At 43.4% G+C, this 5,942-nt stretch overlaps 1 non-coding gene and 1 pseudogene across 1 annotated transcript; both read right to left on the reverse strand.

Moving 5' to 3' along the window:
• Window positions 1-3,338: 3,338 nt before the first annotated feature.
• LOC136750637 (small nucleolar RNA SNORD66) lies at window positions 3,339-3,415 on the reverse strand. Its single transcript, XR_010816929.1, has one exon. It is a non-coding gene; the product is annotated as a small nucleolar RNA SNORD66 (small nucleolar RNA).
• Window positions 3,416-3,995: 580 nt separating this feature from the next.
• Window positions 3,996-4,065, reverse strand: LOC136750658 (uncharacterized; annotated as a pseudogene).
• Between the last annotated feature and the right edge of the window lie 1,877 nt (window positions 4,066-5,942).

Consider the following 5,942-nt stretch of genomic DNA (forward strand, 5'->3'; position numbering starts at 1 on the left):
GGACCAGTATGCAGTCTGACGTTCCTGGATGTTTAGCCAGGGCACGGTCTGACATAGCGGCATTACCTTTGCCTTCTCCGAGTCCAGGTCCTTGCCAATAGTGGAGAGGAGTCGGCACAGGCACTCCAGGGACTCCTCGTCCTGCTTTCTCAGCAGCTTGACGATGATGCAGTTGTGCATGGTGTTCTCATTGAGCATCTTCACCTTGAGGAGCTGCCCGATGAACTGGATGTTGCCCAGTGCCCGGCGGCGACGCTTGCCCTTGGCCTCCTCGCCCTGCACACACAGACAGCACTTAATGACAGTCCACATTGGCATTCACAGAGAGGGGCCCTGCACATTGTGGAAAGGAGGGGTGCCGGGTAGGGAATCCAATACCGGGCACTTTAATCAATCCCGGGATTTCGGGATTGTTGTTTATAAAACAACAATTAAAAAGAGCTTCCCACCTAACACATGTATTATTAAGTTGCTGCAACGCTGCGTATTAGCGGGGTCATTTTCAAATGCAGTAATAATTAAACTGGTTAAATCTGTAGTTAGAATGACAACAGTCGTGGACATGGTGGAAAACCTTTACTAGGAAGCTTGACTTGTTCGATTTGGACTTGTCATCTGGAAGGCTACTGCACTTCAGCACACTGAAGAAACGACAGGCAGAGGGACCAGGCTGCAGTATTGTCACAGAGGTGATGAAAGATTTTATCAAGCAGCTGAGGGACAACTTCTACAACAGATTTGAAGACTACAGCATGCCCAAGGACATCATTGCGTTTGTACGTGATCCTTTCACAGTCCGTCCAGGTGGAGAATTCTCCTCCCTTGATAAGACAACGATACCCTCGCTGGATAAGGCACCCCTATGAGCTGACTGAATTCCAGACGTCGAGCCAAATCAGGGATGCACATAGGAGTGCCGAGTCCTTGTGTGCGTTTTGGGTGGCATGCTCAGAGGAATACAGCATAATAAAGAAACTTGCGTTTTATGTGCTAACAATTTTTGGACCAACGTACACCTGTGAGTCCTCATTTTCCTCTCTGAATGCAATGAAGACTCACGACAGGAACCGGCTTTCACACGAGTCAATCGAGGACTGCCTGCGCATCAGAATCACATCCCTCTCACCTGACATCCAAAAGATCGTGTCTGAGGGGAAATGCAACTTTTCCCATTAAGTAAGTAACTTAGTATTTAATAAATAGTCATATAGGCTCCTAACATTATTGTGATTATTATTATCATTATTATTATTATTATTATTATTATTATTATTATTATTATAATTGGTGCTTATCCAGGGCTATTTTAGGTCTCATGCTGACAGTATTTTCTGTTTGTTTTGTCATTACAGGAGCAGGTTATCCAGACTCCCGATACAGACATTAAGACACAGACATTGCCTCTTTTTCTTTTAATTATTGTTTTATGTAGGATGCTACCTATCTGGCCAGTTGCAATTGTAACTAGTCCTAATAAAAAATAAAATCAGACGCTGTTAAGCCACATATCCTACCTCAGCCAGTGAAGTTATGTTATATGGGCCTTGTCTCAGAAGAAACAGACTCCAATTAATCCCTCCTGTTGTTTGTAAAGTCAATGAAGTCAAAATTATTACTGTTGAAATGAATTACTTGACTGGTGTCGTTTTTCTCCATCTGCTGCTGGGCGCCACTTGCATAACAAGTTAAGTTGATTAAGTTAAAATGTAACTTTTGCATTATTTAGGTTGGGTCACTTCCTTCTTGGAAAATTGCATTTGGGACTTTTAGCATTTTTTAAAAATATATATTTATAATTAATTTGGGGGGCTTTGGGGGCCAAATAATATTGCTGGCGGCTAAAATGTGTTTTTGGACTCCACACTGGTTTGGTAGAGTTGACATCAGAAACTTAATGTTAATTGCAGGTACAGCCCCCGTCCCCCTGCGTTTTCTAAGAGGAACAATTCTGTGTTGATGCAGTTAATCACACGATGGTGTTGCTGCTGTGTCACTCACACAGCTCATGAACTGTAGCTGCCCCTTTAAAGTTGGAGTCCGCGAGACCTCAGCAGTGCCTTCTTCTGCTGATTGTCTGAACTCGGGCTGAATCTGCAGGTGGTTGTACTTCAGATTCACATTTTGAACAGATCATGAGCCTCTGTATTAATTATTGCACATTTTCTTTGATAAATAGCTTACAGCATGGAGTTCAAGAATTACTGTGCCGTCACATTTTTCATTAGCCACAATCGCCTGATCCCATGTATTTCACGTTTTCAATACTGGTATTTTGGGACTAGAAAACTGTCCGAGATCCCGGGATTGGATTCCCTAGTGCCAGGAGATCGCTGAAGTTTGGATCAGACCCAGAGCTACATACACAGTAAATCATGTGACTGCAATTACTGGATCACATAAAACTTTCTCGTGCCTGATCTCGATCTCTCACTGGTACTAACACAGGTGTAAAGGTTGACTATCTACTGTCCACATAGTGACTAATTCACTAGTGTTATTTTTATATTAACTAAATCCAGCCTTGCTATCTACTCCAGATCACAACAATCTGCTCTGCTGCACCGAGCTGCAGAGGTCCGCCCCCTCACCCAGCCAACACTGACAGTCAGAGCACCACAGGCAGGCACCCTCACACCACAATGGTCAATTAGGCACAATGCTAATTGTTTTGGGAAGTCTCAAATTGCATTTCTGAGCCCGTTGTGCCACGTGCCCGTTGTACAGGTATGTGTTACATGAGGTTGTCAAGAACCAAAATGGCCAAGCACTAAATGAAAGTCCTTAAAATAAACGTACACACCACTTACATTCATGCTTGCACGATGCTTCAAATGTTTGCTTAATGATTGGCCCATTGATACTGAGATTGCACAACCAACCTGTGCCTTATTTACAATAAAGGACTATCAAATTTCAGTCCTTTACATTAAAAAAATTATTAATTTAGTTTTTATTACCAAGCATGCATCCAGCTCTTTCTGCTTCTTCTCCAGGACCTTGTCTCCACCCTGATCCTTCTCAAACTCCATCTTGCAGTTTCTCAACAGCAGCTGGCGGAAAGTCACAGTCACGCCCGGCTTGCCAGTGGTAGGGACGCTGAGCTACAGAACGGGGAGGAGGGAGAACATAAACCCTAAGAAAGATGGAAACTTTAACTAGCTAAGCATAGTCTGTGTGGTAGGCTGGCTTCTAGCTTTAACAGGTATCAGGGTGAAAACCCACAGATGAACAGGGGTCCAGGATTCATGCAGCTCATCTCATTGAATGGTTTGGAATTGAATGCAAAACAAATTCCAGATAACTCTGGAGTGGGACGAAACTGAAAGTGTTCAATGAGGCTCCTCAGATCCTCTCCTCCATCACTAGATGCCAGAGGCCCAGACACCATGGCACTAATAAGAGATCATCACTGGAGCTCTACACTAAGACGGACTGGGACAAACCGACACCTTGGCTTACACAGAGTGTGGGTGAGTGATGGCAAGAGCACTAGTGCCATCTCAGCAATACTTCTTGATATGCTCTTCACAAGATCGGTATCTGCTGGTCCATTCAAAACTGAGCTCCCACAAATTACAATTCCATAACAAAGCGAATCTGATCCATGTAGCATCTTCACAACCCTCTACCATGCCCTTCCTCCCTCTTTTACCTCACTCACCCCTGCCACACTCCTTCTCTCACCTCCATAAGGCAGCGGCACATATTGGCGTATGTGATGGAGAAGTTGGGTTCAGAGATGGCCTTCTCGAAGATAAGGTCAACGACACCCTTGAGCCGCTCCTCTGTGTCGATGGTCAGCTCGGTCACTTGACGCATCAGCTGATGGAACATCTGTGGGGTCAGCTTGTTCAGCATACTGCGCATCCTGCGGAATAGCTCCTGGTGAAGGGGAAAGGAGGCAGGAGGGAAGGAAGGAAAAAGGGTTAGTTCTGTAAACCTTGGCCAATGGTTTTATTTGTACTGGAGCAGTGGATGCTTGTGAGCATATGTAGCCCCTCAGTTCCGCTTTTCCATCATTAGCGGTCCAGACATGATGGCACTAAAAGGAGATCAACACAGGGGCACCAAGTTTACCCACAATCCCCTTTAAGACTAGCAAGTTATTTATCCCACCCCACAAACAAGAACCGTGTCCACTGCTCCTACATACAGGGTTCCCACGCAATTCAGATATTTTTTTCCCATGACTTTTCCATGATTTTTCCATGGTTATTTTCTGATTTTCCATAACTAAATTATTATTACAATAAAATGCGGGAAAGTTGAAAATGCACACAGAAAATAATAAAGATATTGATAAACACAATAGGAAAGAACCACATAATCAGCTTTTGTCATGACAGCCTCCTCCTCCCCTTACAGCCATCCAATCCATCCACTTTTATAAAACATGCTACCCTCAACTAATAAAGAGCACACAAAGATGTAAATGCAAAAGTAAACCTAGTACTATCTGATCAATGTATATGTAGTATAAATGTTGATTACAGTAGAAACTATACAAAACAACATTAACAGTCTGTATTTTTATTATTTCTGAATTGCCTTGAATATAAACTTCTATAAATCAGCTCAATTAATTAATAAAAACATACCTTCAAACATTGTTATATACAAATGGCCAGGGCCTACAGTAATCCATTCCTGTACGCTGCTAAAGAAGTATTTTAGATGACTGATTTGTTTAAACCTAAAAGCTTTTATTATTATTTTTCTCTTTCTTTAAAACAATATATATAAATAATGATTTTTACCAATAAATTACCTGATTTTTGTATTTGAGGAGTTTGGATTTTACTGATTTATACCCATTTTAAACACTCAATATTATTTTCAGTTTCAGAAATTATTTGTTATGAAACACTATTTCACAAGCTTGTTTGATATTATGACATTATCTTGTCAGCACTCACATCGAAGCTGTTTTACAGTGTACAGCACAAACAGACGCTTGCTGGAGGTCATGTGATTAATATCGCGCTATATGATTGGCACACATATGAAGGTTGGTCAGCATTGTGGCATTGAGGACAGTGCAAACAGCACAAGAAACTCTTTGCTTTGGGATAAACAGTGTATATTGGTAACTTTTGTAGAACTTGTTTGTGGTTTGAAATTCTTTTTTATCTGTTGAATAGAACAATATGTATTATTATTTACTTGATTTTAAATAAATATGCATATCATATATTTGGCTACATAATTTAAATGCAACGGACACATAAAGTTTGAGCATTTAATGTAGGCAGGGGTTCTCAACACTGGTCCTGGTGAACCCCTGTGTCTGCTGGTTTTTGTTCTAACAGAGCGCTCACTTGTTGGCCTCGGGGTCTCTGCCCACTGGGGAGTGCCCGGTAGAGCTGCACAGGCAGCCTCCCTGGGGGCATCCTTACCAGATGCCCAAATCACCTCAACTGGTTCTTCTCGATCTGGAGAAGTAGCGACTCTACTCCGAGGCTCTCCTGGATTACTGAGCTCCTCACCCTATCCCAAAGGGTGAGTCCAGCAACCCTGCGGAGAAACCTCATTTTCACCGCTTGCACCCGCGATCTCGTCCTTTCGGTCATTACCCAACGTTCATGACCACAGGTGAGGATGGGGAGGTAGATTGACGTGTAAACCGCGAGCCTTGTCCGAGGTCTCAGCTCCCACTTCACCACCACGGACAGATAGAGCGCCCGCAATACTGCAGACGCTGCAGCGATCCGCCTGTCTATCTCACGCTCCCCCTTTCCATCACTCGTGAGCAAAACCCTGAGGTACTTAAACTCCTCCACTAAGAGCAGCTGCTCCCCCCTAACCTGAAGCGGGCAATCCACTCTTTTCCGAGAGAGATCCATAGCCACAGACTTAGAAGTGCTGATTCTCATCCCAACCGCTTCACACTCGGCAGCGAAACGCTCAAGTGCGTGTCTGAGATCACAGTCGGATGGGGCAAG

Source organism: Amia ocellicauda, chromosome 5 (assembly GCF_036373705.1).
Source record: "Amia ocellicauda isolate fAmiCal2 chromosome 5, fAmiCal2.hap1, whole genome shotgun sequence".
Taxonomy (NCBI): Eukaryota; Metazoa; Chordata; class Actinopteri; order Amiiformes; family Amiidae; genus Amia; species Amia ocellicauda.